We start from the raw sequence: 22,634 nt of genomic DNA, 5'->3' as shown, positions 1-22,634 counted from the left end.
CATGTCAAACGTTGATCAAAATGCATTCCCAGATATTTAATGCTGTCTGCTTGCGGAAGTTCATGATTATTTAATTTTACTGAGGGTCAAGTTCTTCTACAAGGAGGGAATGTCACACACAAGTAGATTTTGATATGCTACATTTTTAACCACAATTCGACTTTGTTAAGATGAAGTTGGAGATTTCTTGTAGCTGATATTGGATCCTCGTGTGATGATAAAACCGCTGTATCATCAGCTATGTTGCAACAGTAGTGTTTCCTGAGGTCGTTAGGTCAGCTGTATACAATAGATATAACAATGGGCCAAGAACACTGCCCTGCGGAACACCCGAATGTATTGGATGTAGGTCCGTGTATTCGTCACCCTGTTTTACAATAAAATGTTTGTCTGCGAGGTATGATTTCAGTAGTTGAAAGTGGGGTAAAAGCTTTTGAATTTTTTTATCATTTAGGTTTTTATTAATTTTTTTACTAATCTATGTATTTGTTCTGTTGTTCCGTGTTTATTACCAAATTGATGGTCCGGAATAATATTTCTCTCTTGCGCGATTATTTTGAGTCTCTTAATGAATAGTTTTCAGTTTAGAGATCACAGGGAACAGGCTTATAGGACGATAAGAGGAGTCGTCTTTTAATTTTTTCCCAGGTTTAAGAATCATGATGATTTTAGCCACTTTGCAAGTGCCTGGAAAGTAAAAAAGTCTTAACATGGCATTAAATATGAATGTTATTAATTTGATACACTCTTCTGAGAGCTCTTTTAAGATTTTTTCAGTAATTAAATCAAAACCAAGAGCTTTTTAGCATTGATTTCTTTAACTATTGTTTGTTTTACTTCCTTAACAGTAAATTTCTCATGTGACAGATCCATTTGAAACGGAGTGTTAAGAAAGTCAACTGTGTTATTTTCTTCTGTTGCGGATATTTTAGACGGGTACGCATTGAATACTGTTTTAAATAAAATGACATTTATACATGTACATCATAATATTGCATACTTATGGCCAGTGAAAGCTGTTAAAATAACCGGAAAGTAATTAGAGACACACCTGAAAAAAAATCAGATGCTAATATATAAAAACTTTGTGATTTTTATGTATAGATCACCGAGTCACTCTCGTAGTAACATCAGCAGGAAATAATTGTTCGCTGTACGATGATTTGAGTCCGATTTAGAACGAAGAGACGGTCGTTACTCGCGAGTTCAAGGTAATATAGCGGGCGCGCCTCGAAAACGCGAACGCCGAACACAGGAACTGTTTCAGTTTGTAAATAATCTTAGAACCAGACCGCTGTCGAGCGAAGAGCACGACGCCATTTTCCAACCGTTTCCTTCCAGGCGACAGGCGAAATCGAGCATCATCCGATCTCCCAACGAACATACAGCCCCCCCGCGACCCCCGCGCGACGCCACACCGACCGACAAACGATCTCTGCGCCATCTACTTTTTGTTTTCCTTCTGATTTACTCCGATACGCTTAAGAGGTTTTTAGATGCGACTGGGGAGCGGTGCCGCGGGATCGCTATGTAAAATTTTTTCGATTTTTTCCATAGCCGAGAGCGTATGCCCGCGGTCCTCAAAGCGTGGCGGAACAAATAGCGGCGAATCGTCGAATAAGTGGTGAAAGAATCGAGGCGGCCGAGTTTTGTATGCATGCCGCACGGATAGTTTCCGTACGTACCAGGATCGATTTGTCGGATTTCGGTTGTTTTATGTCTTTACTTGAAACTTTGTTTTTTCGCATTCCGCGTGATTCCCTTTGTTACTTTAAAATATTTCCTCATAATATAGAGAGGATGAATAAAATAATATATGCACATCTGACACATATACAATATTTATTTATTATTGAGGTATTAACGTGTGCCAGGCCTTTGGAAGATGGCGGAAATTATAATGATCCCTAAACCTGGAGAATCACCAGACGAAATAACAGCCTATAGACCTACATCACTGCTGCCAGTAATATCTAAGGTTTTTGAAAAATACCGATCATACACAAAAAAACCTAATACCAACACTCTCCAGTTAGTGCTTATTAACAAGCATTCAACAATCAATCAGGTCCACAGAATAACAGATGTTATTATATTATATTAAATTATATTAATAAAAAGAAAGTAAAAATGTATGCTCAGCTATATTCTTAGATGTATAACAAGCCTTCGATAAGTTTTGGCATGAAGGCCTGCTTCATAAACTACAGAAAATGTTACCAAAACAACACACCGAACTACTAAAATCGTACATTACAGCCAGAATGATTAAAGTTAAACAAGAAGAAGCTTACTCTACAATAAAAGAAGCTAAAGCATGTGTACTGGGCCACAAGAAAAAGTATAAACCACAAGAAAGTGTACTGGAGACAATGCTTAATTTACTCAACACTTGTGATATATCACAAATGGATAATATTACGGTGGCTATATTTGCTGATGAGACTACGATTAAAACTGTCGGAGACAACAGTGAAGAAGTCACACCAAAATTACAACAGGCAAGTGACAATATAAATAATCGGACATAAGCTTGGAAAATAAAAATTAACGAAAATAAATCTGTGCATGTGCAGTTCACCTATAATCAGACCGTACAAGCACTAATAACATTAAATAATACTATCATTCCACATAAGAACACTAAATATCTCGGAATGAATCTTGATTGCAAAACTGTGCTGGAAGGAACATATAAAGAAGAAAATAAAATGACTGGAATTGAAATATAGGAGAATGTATTGGCTAATTGGAAGAAAATCACAATTATCAGTACATAATAAATTGGTATTATATAAAGAAATACTAAAACCTATATGGACATACGGAGTTCAATTACGGAGATGTTCTGCAAAGAGTAACATAAACAAAATACAAATTTTCAGAACAAAGTCCGGAGAACTATTGTAGGCGCCCCCAGTAATTACAGGACTGACTACCTACATCGAGACCTTGAGATGCCCACGGTCAGCCAAGAAATCAAGAGAATTGCAAGGGGGCATGAGGAAAAACTCCATTCTCATGAGAATATAGAAGTATTGCAACTTTTGGATACCACCAGATCATGACACAGACTCAAAAGTATCAAACCACCTGATCTTGTGTAGAGTTGTGTAGAGAGGTGCATATATTAAAAAATTGAGCAGTGACATGTATAAACATTATTTCTCCAGAGACTGAGATAGGGCCGATGAGTCCTCCTAGTTCACTTAATCATATCTAGGTATATAGATATAAGTTATCATGAAAACAAATTGTAGGTTAGTCGGAAACGACTAGTAACAATGTAATAATAATTAATTCGCAGCGGTAGTTTTATTTTTTCTCGTCGCGAATTGCTTTTGATTAAATATGCTATCTCCTTGAGATTTAACTCAATGCTGTCTCATTACAGACATATATTTCCTTCAAGCACCAATATCAACTCGTCTAGAGAGCAATATAGGGGCTCTAGTCATAGATGCCATGTGGTCTGTAGTCGTTTATCGCTAGTTTTTCCACAAATCATATCGAGATATATTTTTTTTTATTAAAATATCAGTATCGATACTTTCATACATCACTATTAATACGTAATAAATGTAATATTTGTTCAACATACGTTACTTTCATTTATTCTGTGAAAGTTCTACTGTGGAGAATTCTAGATATTATGCTAGACAATTGAAAGATAAATGATCCAAATGAATGAAACGAAATATTACGACTATTCCAACTTGACAATACCAGATTACCCAATTATTTAATATACCGTCAGAAATTGGCACAGAAGCTGCGATGCATTCACCGTATAATGCAGACATAACACCCCATGAAAATCCCTTATTTCGATCTCTGTAGAAGTTTTATTAACACAAATACTCTACAAAGGGTTACAAAGGCAATTTTAGTTACGGAGATATCAGATAGTTTCTCCACTATAGCGGAGAACAAAACGACATACAGACACTAACCGAAAAATGACGAAATATTATCCCCTTATGATAATAATGGGACATATTTGAGTTAATATATTTCTTTCCACACTATATGAAAACCAAATGAGTTTTACTGAAAAAAAAAAACGCCATGAACTTTTTCCCAAGCCTAGAAAAAAACATCGAATAAATTACCCTTAATAGTACTATTTTTGGGCGAGTTCAAAGAGATTCAGGACCGATTTCGACACACTTTAATTCATTAGCGATTTACCGGCGGTCCATTTTCGGAATCAATTCCAAATTGAAATCCGAATAAACCGTAGGAAATATCAGATTCCAAATTGGTGGCGCGGAACGTAACCCGGGGGGGGGGGAGTGGTGGTGGGGGGTAGTGGGGCCAATCGTCCCCCTGTCGATCGTACATGTTGTAGCCGGTTTTGCGGGGTCGTTCGCTTTCCATTAACGCTATTAGCCCAGCTTTGATGTCGCTGGCGGTGCCGTTATCGTGGCCCCGATGTAAACAGTTTTACAATCGACAGTCGCGTTTGATAAAAACGATCGACGAACGCAAGCGAACCGGACCCGACCGTACCTCTGCACCACTCCCGGACATTAACCGATCGCGATTCATTAGACACGACGTGTCGGTGGCGGTTTCTCTGCGTCGATATCGATGCTCGAACCTCATTAGAACGAGTTTTGTTATTTCTGTTACTCCCAGGTATTATCTGATGTGTTTTGTAATTTGTCTTATTAGGGACGAATTGTAGGACTTGGAATTCTTTGCCCCTCATCGGTTGCGTTGTTTTCTGGCAATTAAGTATTTAAATTTTTGTGATGGCATTTTTAAATGTAACAAAGGAACAAATATGGACCCATACCATATGTGATCCACTCCGGAATCAAAACGATAGTCATCTGAGAGGACATTGACTGGTGACAAGACAGGCCCTCAAGACAGTTGAGGTGAAAAATACAACAACATACTTTACAAAAGTGGTATGGAAATGTTAGAGCAGCGCTGGAATGATTGCGTGGCTCTCAACGTCAATAAAATGATTCCAATAACCATTAAATATATGAATTCCATTACTGTGGTAACTTGCAAAGCACCTCTCTACTGCGTCGAGTTTCCTTCGAACAACAAACGACTCTGTTCATATGTATTGATTATGTTGACCTCTGTTATAATAATACGAGTTGGTCACGACTTTCAGCCTGAAGATGTTGTTTGGTTAAGAACTGTACAAGACAATTAATTCTCAGATTCAAATAAATAACAAGTTGTGTTTAATTACAAATAGTTAATTATATGACAAGATGTTCAATTGTTAATTAATTAGAAGGTAAACCCTAATTAGTAGGTGACATTGAATTTAGCGTATCATCTCGAACGTTCTCTCTGTAATGCAATAGTCTGGTTCAATTAAATTTATCCACATAATATCTTAGTAATAATGTAGGTATTGATACATAGCAAAATCACATATTTTTTTTCTCTATGAATATGTAATAGTAGTCCAAAAAAGCATCGTACTATAGCTTAATACCTGAAGAAAAGCTGAGAAATTTACTAAGAAAGGCAATTATAAAACTTACCGGTTTGATTAATGATATAATCTGATTAAAACCTGTACACTGATTAAAAATTATAGATAGAAAAAAATCCTAATAACTACACATCAGTGTGGTTTTATTAACAAGCATATAAAAACTGGCCAGAGATATGGAATTAGAAAAATGATGGAAAAAGCCTTCGAACAGTATAAACTTTATTAAATGTTAAATAAGAAGACATTTATTGAACAATTAAAGAAACAAAAACCGATGAGAAGCCAAGTAGTGTTTTGGGTTCTGTTCTTTACTCCCTCCATACATGTGACGATCACAAATAGAAAATGTTCCTAGGGCTATATTTGGTAGTAACAATGCGATATTTGCTACTGGAGATAATAGCGAAGAAAAATCCAGAATAGTGCAACACACTCATAATAAAATAAATAAGTGGGCACAGACATGGACAATAAAAGTCAACAAGAGTATATATAATTTGTTATTATTATATAATAATTGATTGTTATAATATATATATATATATATATATATATATATATATATATATATATATATATATATATATATATATATATATATATATATATATATATATATATATATATAATATTTGAATTATGTTGAATAAAAAAAAATAATTTTGCCAAAAAATGTGTCGGCCAGGGACCTTTCAATTGACCAGTTACACTAACGTTATATGGTACTGGCGAGTGTTTTAGCGCGAATTTAAAAATTGAAATAGACAAAGGTGTTTCTCCTGAAAAAAAAAACATTATTTCCTACAGAAATAATATATTTTTAAGAAACAGAATATTATACAATGGTTTTTCGAGATTAGTGACTATTATTTTTGTATCTATTCGCGTTTGAACCGAGTTTTTGAAATGAAAAAATCAACGGGAGTTTTGTCTCAAACATTCATAGGCAAGAGAAAATATTAGCCGCAATTATAACCGGCGGAAAAGTCCGGAAAAACCACAAAGCGGCGCATTAATTAGCATTCCGAACCCGACTCCGAGCACATTTTCTCGTAATTTTCCGTAATCGTGCCGGGTCCCGAATTAAACACCGTCGGTCGTTAAAAGGAGATATTTAAAAAGGGTCAGAGTCGACTAAAGGTGACGATTAAAGTTAATTATGTTTGCATCTGGAATGGTAAAGTGCCCAAAAAAGATTCGGACTCGTCTGACTGTTTCTGAACAGTTCATGTCACATCTTTCACGTTGTACATAAAAAACAAATCACAAATAGAAAGAGTATTACATGTTTGCTTATATTCTGATCCCTATTTTATTTTAAAAGGACGTTTTGTTCAGGAAAATTGGCAAAACTTATTTTTCCATTATTTTCTCCAAGTTTTTATATCCTATTATCATCGAAATGAATAGATTCGACGGAATGATGAAAAAGCTAAATTATTCGCAGAACATTTAGCTAACGTATTTCAACTGAATGATATTGAATCCACAAAAAATATAAATCCTGATTATCAGCCTGATGTAGCTGTTAATCTGATTTCTTAATTTCCACAGAAATTGACAACAACCTCAATCCTAAAAAGGCTTCTGGAATGGATGACATTTCAGCTGGATTATTGAAAGAGCTGTCACGAAAAGCAACAATCATGTTGACATCACACAACACACACTTCAGCTGGAGATTCACAGAGCAGTATCTTGAAACCACTTCTGAATCTGCTCTATACAAATGATATCCCAACAATAAAAGAAACAGTACGTGAAAAATTTTCCGACGGCACAGTTACTATGGCAAAAGATGTCTCTCGCTCTAACGTTGCAGAAAAAATACAAGTAGCTGTCCATAAGATCTAGCTCCAATAGCTAGAATAGCTCCAAGTCTGTCCATGTTAATTTTGTGTTGCCGCGAAATGACAAAGACCTCATTATATCGTTTGACGGATGCCCGATTCCTCAAGCAGAATCAGTTGAATACAATATATAGTAGATATAAAATACTAAAATTAAAATTCATAATAAAAATATGGTTAATTAATGTCGGATATTTCATAAAATAGAAATGTTTCGACAAATGTTAATTATCAAATAATGAATAATTACGACTACTTCAGAAGGGACATAAAACGAATAAAACGGTCGTCTGCATGATACAAATGAAACTTTTAATTTGTCGTAGCGGCTGTGCAATAAAGAGCCTTTTAATTGGAAACGGCACATGTTCGAGTGCAAACTACCTGAAAATCATGCTAATATTGGCTAATAATGGGAAACGTATAATGTCACAGTTCCACGAAATAAATAAAAATAGAACACAATCAAAAAGCATCATTTTCGTGTTGACTCCAATTTTTTTTTCAAAATTAGAATCAACTAGTCATTGTACAAAGGTTTCTTTTTTATTATAATGCAACTTTGAGCAACACTAGTTTTGATGTCTGTATATTCTGAACTATAATGCTAAAAAATAATGTTTTAAATCCTGTATGTTGGGTTAAGAATGCCTTGAATAACTTCGGAGCGATTGGCAATACAATATTCAAACTGTCTTCATTCCTTGTATAAATCCAAAAGAGGACAAACGCACGTCATCTTGCGATAGTGTCAGTTTTCATATGTAGGTTTGAAGCACATTTTGTTGAATCAAACGATTTTATTTTAAAAACAGGCGAAATACAAAACAATCGGAATGTCAATTACTGGTATATGATGTAGTACAAATAGCAATTTCTATTCGGCTATCTGTTTTTATTCTAAAATGTCATCACTACTTCAACTTGGAAACCCGTCGCGCAGATTTGATGAAATTATCAGTAACGTAGTTACCAATGACGTAACACCCAATTGTTGAATGTCCTATAATTGTTTTGACAATCAAATAAAGAGATATTTTCTACATAATCCCCTTTGCAACTGTTATTATTTATCATTTATACGTCGATGGGCAATATTTATTTCTTCTATGGTGTCAAAATAGTTCAGATACCCTCGATATAATTATTTATTTATCGATTATAACCTAATATATGCTGTATACGCCCGTTAACCTCATGGCCTATTTAGGACCTAGCATGATCGATATAATTAGTTTGACGTGTAAAAAGAGGTTAGGTTAAAATATATTAGAATAATAAATGCGTTAAACAAGTGACAAGTACATAAACAAGTGAAAGAAACAAGTGACGTGTACAAAATAGAAAATAAGTCATCTAGCATCATATGTAGAATTACATTATAGTAAATAAAGTTCATATACAGTTAAAAACATTGTTTAACATTTGATTGAAATCGCGGGTTAAAAGCCCCAACAGTAACAATATTTTTATCTTTATATTATGTCGTTATTTTGTTTAATACGTGGTGAGTAGTTTCATAAGTTTGATTATTTTTTTAATGTCACTTATGTTTAATATAAAAGCAGACACTCGATACCCTATGATTTCTAGCAATTTTTTTTTAGTTTTATCCTACTTTCAGTAATTTTGACACATTCGTAGTCTTGCATAAATAACAACTAGTGTATGATAGGTTGACACTGATTCGTCTTAAGCGGCAAATATGGAAGATATCATTTCTATTGATGTGTCACCTCTGTAAAATCTAAATGTTCCTCCTCTGAATGGGATTATATTTTTGTATTATTTCTGCACTATTTGCTTTATCGAATTCGCCTATCAAATTGTTTAAAACGCATTGAATTCGGTCTAACACTGAACAATGAACTAACACTGAACTAACAGTTTAATATTACTATTAACTAATTACTTTAGTCGGTCGCCCGTCTGAATTAACTTATATTATAGTCTTTTAACGAATACCTCCTACGGATATTTCTGAATGTTTAATTAATATCCAAGTTGTAAAGCTTAATGCGTTACAAATGTGAGTTTGAAAAAGTATTATACATTTTTAACGTGACACCTAATGGTTTTTCATTTAATGATAATTGAACAAAACTTTTTTATTTCAAAAATATTTAATACTTGTTTTTATAGTTAGTTGCCTTTCATTTTCTGAAAGTATTTCTATATTGTGTTCGGATTTATATATATATATATATATATATATATATATATATATATATATATATATATATATATATATATATATATATATATATATATATTTCTAAAATGTTATAATTAAAACAAGAAAAAAACTTAAGAAAATGTAATTGTCTATTATTTAGGGTTATTCTAGAGACATCCTAAGGCTTGTCTCTATTAAATTTATTTAATTCCTCATAATCGAACAACTTAGGTAATAGATTTTATTGCCAATCGAACCGAAGTTCTTCAAAGCCTCCCTTAATATAATGTATTGGGATTTGGACAGAAACATCGCTATTCTGGATCTAAGATCGCATAAGGAGGACTGAACTTGTTTAAAGTAACCCTAGCCATGACCTAATTGAATTCTTAAGTTGCGAAAACATTATCATAATCTACTGGAAATTGCATGCCAATAGGTGAGGTCATCAAAGGTAAACTGATGTTGCTTGTAATGTTCTAAATGGTGAATATCCGAATGATCACTCAAAACACTTTGGTTCTTAGTGTTACCCCCGCGACAAAACTTTAACACACGTTTCTCATTACAAGAAAGTTTCACAGAAATTACCCTTAAGTGAGAAGATGTTGAATGTGCTAAAGTTTTGTCGCGGCGTTTAAAGGTGTATTACTTCAATGTTTTAATAGTACCTTTAGTACCATTAAAATTAAATTAATTAGATAAAGACTAAAAATAATAATACCATAAATAATAACTATTTACTTATTTACAATATTATTTGAACTACTATTAAGTGATCAGTTTGAAGTCGATGCCGAGCCCAAACAATACAAAAATAATAATATAATTTTGTGACATACACAAAAAATTAAATTACAAACAAAATAAACCTAAATTAATATAACTGTTTGGGTCTTTTTAGTGTTAGATATTTACTCAATAAATTACGTAGTTACGCAGATAGTTGGTTGATAATAACTAAACTAGACCAACAAAAAATTATCGAACCTGCGACCTCCGTTTGGATGCTAAACGCTTTAACCATTACACCATGGAAGCAGTAGTCTGCAATATTTAGCAAACTTAATGGCTTTTGCACTGAACGACTTCCAATTTTCCGCCGCATCAGCTCAGCGATAGCATTATATACAAATATCTGATTATTTTAGATAAAACATATTTGAAAACTTTGTACGTGTCTTTGAACGTTTCCCTCGATTTTGCGCCTTTTCACCCCTTCAGATCCTGATTTGGTTCCAATGGCACCACCTCGCAAAAGTATTAAACTAAACGTTTAAACCATTACACCATAAAAGCAGTAGTCTGCAATATTTCCACGAGGTCTTGTATGCTAGAGTTAGTGCTTAAAAAGCAAACTGAATGGCTTTTGCACTGAACGACTTCCAATTTTCCGCCGCATCAGCTCAGCGATAGCATTATATACAAATATCTGATTATTTTAGATAAAACATATTGGAAAACTTTGTACGTGCCTTTGAAATTTGAACGTTTCCCTCGATTTCCCCTTTTCACCCCTTCAGATACTGACTTGGTTCCAATGGCGCCACCTCGCAAAAGTATTAAACTAAACGCTTAAACCATTACACCATAGAAGCAGTAGTCTACAATATTTAGCAAACTTAATGGCTTTTGTACTGAACGACTTCTGATTTTCTGCCGCATCAGCTCAGCGATAGCATTATATACAAATATCTGATTATTTTAGATAAAACATATTGGAAAACTTTGTACGTGCCTTTGAAATTTGAACGTTTCCCTCGATTTCCCCTTTTCACCCCTTCAGATCCTGACTTGGTTCCAATGGCGCCACCTCGCAAAAGTATTAAACTAAACGCTTAAACCATTACACCATAAAAGCAGTAGTCTGCAATATTTCCACGAGGACTTGTATGCTAGAGTTAGTGCTTAAAAAGCAAACTTAATGGCTTTTGCACTGAACGACTTCCGATTTTCCGCCGCATCAGCTCAGCGATAACATTATATACAAATATCTGATTATTTTAGATAAAACATATTGGAAAACTTTGTACGTGCCTTTGAAATTTGAACGTTTCCCTCGATTTCCCCTTTTCACCCCTTCAGATCCTGACTTGGTTCCAATGGCGCCACCTCGCAAAAGTATTAAACTAAACGCTTAAACCATTACACCATAGAAGCAGTAGTCTGCAATATTTCCACGAGGTCTTGTATGCTACAGTTAGTGCTTAAAAAGCAAACTTAATGGCTTTTGCACTGAACGACTTCCGATTTTCCGCCGCATCAGCTCAGCGATAGCATTATATACAAATATCTGATTATTTTAGATAAAACATATTGGAAAACTTTGTACGTGCCTTTGAAATTTGAACCTTTCCCTCGATTTCTCCCTTTTCACCCCTTCAGATCCTGACTTGGTTCCAATGGGACCACCTCGCAAAAGTATTCTTCGAATAAAAAAAGAATTTTGAAAATCGGTCCATAATTGACGGAGAAATCGGCGAACATACATTAGAAAAAATATATACAGCCGCACATAGAACCTCAAAAATAGGATATTTTACAATAAAACTCTTTATTCTTGTCTTTATACGTTCTGAACCAACCTTGTTTAAAATCAACCAAACACATTTTAGTGTTACATTGTGGGCATTAAATTAAAGATGTATATTTTTGACAGCAATCAAATAAACCAATTATTGTTCTTGTTATTTAGCATCAATAAAAACCGCCTCAATAGTTAGAATACTTTCTATTGAAACGCGAAAAAGGCGCCCATTTTGAACCCGAAATACTTTTAATTGACATGAAATATTGCCAACAATTATGATACCCGAACGAAAAAAAAAAACAGCACACTCACACTCGCACAAAGCGTCGCATTAATTAGTATTCCGGTCTCGAGTTGAAGTACATTTTTTCGTAATATTTCGTGGTCGCAGAGCACTTCCAAATTAAACGTTGGCGGTCGTGAATGAGGTAATTTTTTTTTAAAAAAGGGGTCGTAGACGACAACGGCGATTACGCTTAATTATGTTTCCATCTGGAACAGTCAAATGCCCCGAATAGGATCGATTTGCGTGGATTGTGACCGGAACGTTCATTAATATTTATTGTAATGTAATAATATTGTGTAGTAAGTTTTTCTTAATATAAAAATTCGAATTTTATTTTCATATCTTCAAGGCTTAATAATTTACGAATACGCCCTTTAGAGGATTTCTCAAGATATATGTTAAGTGTCATTATAAAGCACCAAAGTACTATTGGGCCGCTTACTAGGCGCAACACTTAGAGCAACAGATGGTCCTTCTAGGTTAGTCGCGGGTTCGAATCCTGGTGGGGCATAGTCGTAAATTTATATTTGTGATTGTTTATAATTGTTATTGACCAAAAGGCAATAGTGCAAAATCCTAGTCCCGCCAGTAACTAGCCTGTATAAAACCGGATGCCTTCTGGGATGATTTCTAGGTTAACTCACTAGTCGGTAGGCTTAAAGCCGGGAACCGTGGTTCGGAGCCCACGTTAAGAACTAGGTACACTCCAGACAAAGCCCAGTTGGTTTGGTTAAAACGCTAAGGTTGCTCGTAACTTTTCCCGAAACTTTAAATGCGTTTTTTGACTAAACCGAGTTACTTGAAGTATTATGTGAGCTTTCTCTTACATTCTTCTGTCTACAACAAAATTTTAATATTTTTATTTTATTATCTTTATCTTTTTTATCTTTTTTATTTTTTCACATTTATTCCTTTGATGTATTCTTTAAACATTAATAAACAGTAATAAAACAATTGAAAAAGGCACTTATTGAAAAAATGATATTACCTATACTAAGTAAATCGCCCAAGGATAATAAAACCGACCAATGTAACTACTACTAATTATATCCAAGTTGTTTTAAAAACGACTCAAACCGATTATGAAAAAAAAACAACTCATCCTGGCTCACCAATTTGAATGAAATTGGCTGAGAGTTGATCAAATACGTCGCATTACGGGAAAACGTTTGAAAAAAAAAAGAAAATTTGTTCGACTGGTATTTTAACTGTCGACTAATACTTTGATGAAGTATGGCTATGGCATGAAAGGTTCGAATACAAGTTGGTAACCAAATTACCTAAGTAGATAAGCCAGCTTCCTTGGTCCAATACTGTACTTACCCTCTACCAATTGTATGTGTAAATACGAAGGAATAACGATGGACATATTTGTAGAAGATACTGCACTACTTGGTAACAAATGGGTTGAAAAGTCTTAGGCTTAACACATAGATGGCCGTAGTTTTATTTCATTTACCGCTTTTTCAGTTAGTAGTAACCTTCAAAACTTACGTAGTTTTGTTATATTCAAAACAATAGATCAAAAACAATTTCATGTTTTAATTTTAAACTGCTTCTTGATTGAAAAATACCGTTCAAGCGAAGCAATGGCTTGAAAAGTCTTATAAGAACTCCGCTCATCAGAAACAACAATAAAACGATGCTTTGCTGACCGATGTTTGTCGAATGGGGTCGTAAAAACACCGATGATGTAGTAGCGAATGATCGAAAAGTGAAGTTGAGTTAGCTAACTAACATCGTAACACAAAGATATCAAAATAACGTGTTGGTTTCATATTGCTTCAGGATTTGACCATGAGAATCGAGAGATGCTGTGTTCAAAGTGGGTTTGCTCACTGTTGACCAAAAACAAGAACGTGTTGATGATTGTAAGCAGCGTTTCGTTATGTTTAAACGCAACAAACCTTAATTTTGGCGTTGATATGTGACAATGAATGAAACTGGATTCATTACTTCAGTCCGGAATCAAAACGATCGTCATCTGAGTGGACAGCAACCGGTGACAGGACTATCTTGAGGCAAAAGATAAATAGTTACAAACAACAAAACTGCTACAAAAGTGGTATTGAAATGTTAGATCGTCGCTGGAATGATTGTGTGGCTCCTGATGGAGATTACGTTGATGAATAAAGCCAATTACGAACAAAAAACAGCGCTTTCCTTGTTACGCCCGGTACTTTTCAGCAGTAGTAGTAAAATACATTATAAACAGCAGTTAATAATATCACTGAATAGACTAAAAAATGGCGAATAAAATTTAATGATACAAAGCCAGCTATAATTGGAAAGGTTGGAAAGAATATTAAGACGTAACGAGCATAACTTTGTATAAGGCCCAAGGTATGTGGTGTTTCAACGAGAATCTGAGTAAACACTTCACAAGAAATTGTAATTACGTAAAAACTATGGGATTGTACAAAGAAATACAATACCAATATGATACAAATTTATGAAAACAAAGTTTTCACAGCATTATTAACGCCCCATGTATTAGAAATGGTGAACAAAGGCCGGGGAGGGTACAACGATGAAATAGTTTTCAGAAAAAACAGAGTGAGATTGCGTGAACATAAAAACATCCAAGTACTCCAACAGTTCGACAACAGTGGGACCTACCCGGAGGTTAATTGAGACAAAAACTATTTTAATTAGTACAATTAAGCTATATGTGAACAATGTACTGTGTTTTAAAGTTACGTAAAATGCGTCATATATCAAAGGCTATGTTTGGGTATCAGATCTTAGATGTTTAGATCTTAAGTCTTTATCCGAAGAACAATATTAGAGAACTATACTAGATACTTCATAACTAGTAATATGCTATCATAGCAAAGCTATTTATTTTTATCATAAAAAAATCATATATATCTATGGGCTTAACATCTATGTCACTGTTTTTAATGTACACTAAGTTTTACTTATAATTTCACAGAATCAGATCAACTTGAACTGGAGAACCTGAACTTTGTTGTGCTGATGGAACCTCTGTTCATGTCTTTGGGCATAGTACTTGGATAACGTTACCGACAGTTTCTATCTTTAGGTCGTTATGCAGAGTGTCGTTACAAATGTACCATGGAGCAGTAACAGTGCCTTGCATTACATACGGGACTACTTGCTCATTTATATATACTGGCTTGTGACTGATTCATTTTTCTGTCCAGCATTGTATTGATCCTGCGTTTTTCTCTTGTGAGAATTGCAGTGTCACTGAAAATTGGACCACTCAGACATTCGAACGATTCCGTCCCATTTCAACATCGACTCGCCCGTACCGAAAAACCCCACGTTTAAATATTGCAATCCTCCGTCTCTCCGAAACAAGATAATGGAGGCGAACCGTCAAACATCCTCGGATTCCGGCCTTTTTTCGGCCACTTCCCTTCTCCGGATGCAAACACAATTAACTTTAATCGTCACCTTTAGTCGTCGACGACGACCCTTTTTAAATTCGACCACCCCCACCGACGCCACCCCGCGGCACTTTTAACGACCTGCTGCGTTTAATCTGAGACCGCCGTGATTACGGCCAAGTACGGGAGAACGTGTTCAAAGTCGAGCTAGGAATGCTAATTAACGCGGCGACATTTTGTGGTTTTTCAAGTAGAGAAAAATATTTCATTTCGGGTATGTTTTAAATGATGCCACCTTCTCACGGGAATCCTAATCAATTTTTATATAAGTTACCTTTCAAAAGTTTGGAGACACCCCATTTTTAGTTGAAATAAAACACATCTAATATAAAATATTCGTATACTCCACATTGCCATCTAGTACAGTTTTCTAATTTTTCCACTTTGGCATGTTTTCTATGCCTTTTCCCTTTGAAACTGTCGAATTTATTTTGTCTTCTATTTTATCGTTTTTTTCCAATTTTCATTTGTCATGTCTTTGCATTTTGTCGCCATTAACTTTTGTTTAAATATATCTCTCCTAAACACCTATCATCTCTCTCCAATCACTACATTTAGTTATTTCTCAATTCCCTCGCGTTAATTTTTATTTTTCCTTGTGTCTGCCTCTATTTTTTAATTCTGTCCTCATCATTATATATTTTCTTGCAATTTCTGCTTGTTTTTAATACTCTCCATTTAAATTAGACCTTATTTGCCATTTCCTGGCGCTTTTTATAACGTTTCAATATCCATGTTACATTTCGTGAAAGTCTGCCAATCACAATCGACCAAGTGCATAGATAACAATGGTTGTTGAAAATGCATTTGAAGAAAAGATATACTGCCCTGCAAAATTACTGGACGTCTCACAAGCTTTTGACTGAGTTTGGTATTTAGGATTAATATACCAAAATGAGTAAATCGCTACCGCGGAATTACTGTCTACTGCTGAAATCATATCTTTTCGTATGAAAACGTAGTCTCGCATGAAGAGTTCCACAGAATAATGTATTAGGATCACTCCTGTATCTGCTTTATACTGCTGACGTCCCAACAACAAAAGAAACAGTACTTCAAACATTTGCCGACGACACAGTTATCATGACACATGATGTATCATTGTCTAAGGCTGTAAAAAAGTAGAAGTGGCGGTTAACAGAATATAAAAATGGACTAGAGACTGGAAAATATAGCTTAATAGCTCCAAATCTACCCAACCTAATTTTGCGTAGCGGCGAAATGACAAAAACCTAATTATATCACTTAACGGACGTCCGATTCCTCAAGCAGAATTAGCAAATACGTTGACATACATCTTGATAGTTGGTTAATATAATTGTAATAGTAGGATAATAATTGGAAACATCATGTTAAACACAAAGCAGAACAGATTGGATTCAAAATCAAACAATTGTACTGGTTGGTCAGAAGATACTCTTAACTTGACCTAAAATCAAAGAGATTGGTTAATCAGTCAATCGTAAAGCCAATTTGGACCTATGGGGTGCAAAATAAGGGGTTGCACTAAAACATCAATCCAACTAGTAATCCAAGGCACACAAAACAAAGTTCTACGATTAATTATCAATGCTTATCGCCACGTAACCAACGACGAAGGGCTGCAGGATGTCCTTGAAATCAAATCGATATACCAAACATGAAATAAGGTTACTAAATTACAGCAACGTGGAAGAAGCAATACAGCTACTGGACAACACGCAGAAAATCGGAAGATTGAAGCGAATCAAACCAAATGAACTTTTTAGTGTATTTTAAACTTTAGCTTAAGTAGTTTCAATATATATTAATATTTCAAATAAAACAAAACAGTAGTAAAATAAATTTGTAAATTAAGATCGTAAATTAATAAATATATATTTCAAAATTACTACAGTAAGACTCATGTAGCGAGGAAAGTAATCGATTTAAGTTGTTTTGTTCTAGAAAGAAACGTTAGAGAGATGATACCAACATTGGAATGAAACTATCGTTGCTTCCCAGTCGTTCCCATAAATTGATATTTTATTTCCAACATTGGAAAATCGAAGAAAAACAAAAACAAAAGGGATTTCCACTTTTTTCTCTCCCTCTCGATTTCTCGGAAGCGAATCCCGGCCGTAATTCAGCCAGGCTACCGCCCGAAGCGTCTTTGTCAAGGTGAGATTGATTCGATACAATTGATAATCTTTACCCGCGGGGGTGGAAACTGAAGCGTATGTAAATTATGTGTTCGAACGACAATATAAGAAGGAGCCGCTGGATCGGAAGAAACGCGACGTTTACGTCCGAGGAGGCCGGGAAATGCGGAGATTTTTCAGGCTCGACTAAGCCTGTTTAAATCTTCATTCCCGAATTTTTCCTTCCCCCGTTATGCGATGATTATTCCGATTCGATTCTTGGGGTTCCTCGGAATTTTTATTATTTATCACACCGGTTTAATTTGCACAATGTCGGTCTGACTACTACTGTGGAATGTTAGGCTCTTCATAATTAGTCTTATAATGTGATCTTATTTGTTTTTTTACTAACGGGGATATGAAATTCAGCGAAATTTTGACGAAACAGTTTCGAAATGTTAATCTACGTAAAACCCACTCAAATGTATGCTTGTGCCTAGAAAATCAGACGACAGTAAAAAACCTACACATACATGCCTATACAAGTGTCGCTTGGATAGAACTGCACATGCGCACTTGTTTCATAACAACGCGTCATTTTCTATGTACGCCTTCTTGTTTACAACAGTTGTGGTTAGAAGTCATTTTTAGGTTAATTTTGTATTTACATTTTGTTGAGGTAATATAATTATTTCACAGGTAAAATTAGCGGCAGATAATACGAAAATAAGTGTATAAGGTATGAAATATTAGTAAAATATTGTCATTTTATAACACTAATTTTGTAGACTGTTATGGAACAAATGATATATTTTTATGTTAAATAATATGGAAACAACACTTATATAAAGATTATAGTAAAGGTAAGAATGAAATAATATCATGTTAGTATACGTTTTCTGTCTATTTCTTATTATATTTATATCTCTCTGATTTTACAGATATTTCAAAAGAAAAAAAAAACTAAATGTTTAAAAGAAAGTGTAATAGATTTTCAGCATAGTATAAATATAAGGTGTACTTAATAGAAAATGACAAAAATAGACTGTGTTTTATTAGGAATTTCGACCCTTTTTAAAAACAATACATACAAATAACTTCGTTCAACATAATTTCTTATACTGATTAATACATGTCGATTAAAATTATTATAGTTATTGAAAATACTTACTAAAACTTACCCTTAATTCAAATTGGAGCTACTAATTTAATTAAAACACGTACCTGAAAGAAAACATATATATTAGTAAGATTATGAGCAATATATATTATTTGTCAATATGTGAAGGTTGTGTTAAGAGTTAAAATAAGTAATATGGTCCCACCCATGACCTTGTGGCATTGCGATTCATCAAATGTCCAATTTGTCTATACAACATTGTAATAAATAATAATAAAAAATAAAATATATAATAATATATATAATAATAAATAAAACAAAAGAAGTCATTGTGGAATATTTGTAATATCATTATTCCATTCTTCTTTTACTAAACCAATCGAAATAAAGCATGTAAAATTATTTAGGAGTCTTATAATATATATGATGATATCAAAACAGAAGAACAGAAGAAGAAGTATATTAATATAGATATGATGGAATTTCAAATAATTTGAGAACATATTTAGAGTATACCCAAAAAAAATATTTAGACATAATATGAATTTTAATGAAGTTAAAGAAGCTCATATGTCAGAATTTAAATATGAAACTACAGAAGGAATCCAACAAGACACAGCAGAATTTTAAGAAACAGAAATAAACTTTACTGTATAGATTATTATATCCAGCTGTATATTTCTTAATTGTAGATACAGAAACTTAACAAAAAGCAATTCATTATAAAGGAAATTTATAATAGAAAGAAGAATTTGATATTTAGAACAAAATAAAACAAACAATGCTTTTGTTAATTGCATTGGACAGGGGAAAATATCAAACTGGTGGCATTTTGACATGAAAACCATATTTATAAATGGTAAGTAATGCAGAGGTAATATACACAATGATTCTAAAAAATAGCCACCTTGCCAGAGCTCTGCTCTATCGAATTTGTTCGGGACGAACTTGATAGAAAAGCAAAGAAGATATTCATCGAGCACGGTTATGGGAATACGTACAAAGAGAATGGAAGACATTAGACTCCGAATACTTATATAAGTTATAAGACTCCGTACAATTTATGTATTGTAATTAAAAATATATAAAAAAAATGTATTAAATTTTTTATTTGTTTGTAGTAAATGTGTTAGTATAATGTTTACTTGTATTCTCTTTTTTTTATAAATAACTTCAGCTTAAGGGTAACAGATAACCTAGGCATTGAACCAAGATAATCTTGATTACGTGGGTTGAAGTCGTAATCTTTTAAAGAACTAAAAAGTTGCCGTTGAGTGTTTTTTTTGGAAAATTTAATTTACCTTGGTTTTATGTTGATAATGGCCTTGATATGATTTGGCATCAAGATTTTAATATCGTAGTGAAGGACAAGACATGTTATTAATTGACAAATTTTGACATTCCAACAACAGAAAAAACACTACTTGGAACCTTTGCTGACGACACAATAATTATGACAAAAGATATATCTTTGCCTAGGGCAATAGAAAAAGTGCAAGTGGCAGTCAATAAAATCTACAAATGGACGAAAGATTAGAAAATTCAACTTAATAGTTCTAAATCTGTCCACGTTAAGTTTACATTGCGGCGAAATAATAAAAACTTAATTATATCACACGATGGATGCCCGATTCCTCAAGCAGAATCAGCTAAATACCTTGGAATCTATCTTGACGGTTGATTAAATTGGAAAAATCACGTTAGACAAAAAGCAAAACACATTAGAACCAAAATAAAACAACTATACCGGTTAGTTGGAAGATACTCTCAACTTGATCTAAAATCAAAGAGGTTGATCTATAATACAATTATAAAGCCAATTTGGACCTATGGGGTGCAAATATGGGGTTGCACTAAAAATTAAAATCAACCAGTCATTCAACGCTGTTAAAAAAAGGTTCTTCGATTTATTACCAATGACTATCCCTAGGTAACCAATGAAGAACTGCGCGATATCCTGGAAATCAAATGGATTTGCGAAGTTATCCAAGACTTCTTCTTGAAACACGAAAGAAGATTACTAGATCATACTAACGTGGAAGCAATACAACTGCTGGACAGCGCGCAGGATGTCAGTAGATTGTAGTAATATATATTGATCTCGCTCTCACTTGTAAATTAATCCAAGTACATAGGAAAAGTGGTAATAAATTAATTGTAAATTAAGATTGTATTAAGCGTATCTAATAAAGATGTTATATAAACTGACTAAAAATTGACTAATTTGTAGAACATAAACACTAGACAGCAGACGACAGTGACAGAAAGAAGTTGTACATTGTACAACACATCGGGCGAAAAAAACGATATTAATCGATTCCTGTTTCCAATATAAACAAAGAGAGAGAAAGAGACCAGCAACATCAAGAAGAAAAACGGTATCAGCCGGTTGCACCAAATAAAAGAATATATTCCGACTGTTCTGCGACTCCATATATTCGCACGTCCGCTTCCGAAAATTCATTCGCCAAATCGAGACGAGTCTCCGTTCGGAGGATCCGGCATTCGAGATAAGGTCAATTACCTTCGGGTCACACCTCGCTCCCCAGGTCGTATGTCACCGATGGAGAGTTCCGGGAAAGGCCCTCCGGGCGCTAATAAATATTTCGCAGGGCGTCGCGGCGCCCGTAGCCGACCGCCGACATTTTTTCTCAGTCGTGGCTTTCAATCCGAATTTATTTTAAGGTCGGTCTAGTGACAGGTGTCAAACGGTGGCGAACTCGGTGCTCGCTCAGCGGGCCTTTCGATCCTCCTCGGGGATGGTGCATCGAAAAATCGGGCGCGACTCTGAACTGAATTTAAACTGTTATGAAGCCGAACGAGAACTAAACTGATGTAAGATAATTTAGAAAAACTCATTAGTAAAAACGTAATAATTAACTAATGATAAAATAATGAAGTAGTAGATTCACATGGGAGAATACGTTACTCCTCAACATCTCCGGATTTGGCGCATAAACCTTTCCTATGGTATGGAATAAACTATATTGTCTTCCTTTTCTAATGGCGGTATATTCTTTTCGAGTCGATCGGTACAGTCGATTCAGTCAAAACAAAAAATCTTCAATAATTAAGTTTTGTGTTTTCACCTCTTCATTCGACGAAAATGTCTTCCGAGCGAGCATCCTTTTGAGATCTGAGAACAGGAAATAGTCGTGTCGGGGACAGATCTGGAGAATACGGTGGAAGAGGAAGCAATTCGAAGCCCAATTTATGGATTTTTGACCCGGTGCATTATCTTGGTGAAGCAGCATTTTCTTTTCCTTAAAATACGGCCATTTTCCGGCGATTTCATCCTTCAAATAGTCCAATAACACTATGAAATAGTCGCTGTTGATGGTCCTTCCTTTTTCAAGGTAGTTAGTGAAAATTATTCCACGCGCATCCCAAAATACAGGCGCCATAACCTTGCCACCCCAATGTTGCATTTTTACACGCTTTAAAGCGGGTTCATCGTGTGCCAAAAATGATGGAGCCATGTTTCATCCATTGTCACATATCGACGCAAAAATTCGATGTTGTTACGCTTGATCATCTTCAAACACTGCTCTGAATTATCAACTCGTCATTGCTTTCCGTGAATGATATGATGTACACGTTCAATTTTCCTGGGGCAGTATCCGGAAATTGAGCATCAAGCCAAGTTTTTGCTTTAACCGTATTTTTTCCTTTTAAAAAGTAATA

The 22,634-nt window shown here is 34.4% G+C and overlaps 1 protein-coding gene across 16 annotated transcripts in view; it reads right to left on the bottom strand.

Moving 5' to 3' along the window:
- The window catches only part of heph (polypyrimidine tract-binding protein 1 heph), a 953,472-nt gene that overhangs the window by 129,446 nt on the left and 801,392 nt on the right, over positions 1-22,634 (bottom strand). Inside the window, exon 3 of one of the 16 annotated variants that reach the window (XM_076409837.1) lies at positions 19,012-19,054. The exons of the other annotated variants lie outside the window; for them this stretch is intronic. The gene's annotated coding sequence lies outside the window, so the exon portion shown is untranslated. The remainder of the gene's footprint in view (positions 1-19,011; positions 19,055-22,634) is intronic. 16 annotated transcript variants of the gene reach the window in all.

Source organism: Rhynchophorus ferrugineus, unplaced genomic scaffold (assembly GCF_030347505.1).
Source record: "Rhynchophorus ferrugineus isolate W39M unplaced genomic scaffold, kcgeb_rfMv2 rfM7, whole genome shotgun sequence".
NCBI classification, from domain to species: Eukaryota; Metazoa; Arthropoda; class Insecta; order Coleoptera; family Curculionidae; genus Rhynchophorus; species Rhynchophorus ferrugineus.
The sequence above is the reverse complement of the archived record's forward strand: the minus strand, read 5'-3'. Positions and strand labels throughout refer to the sequence as shown.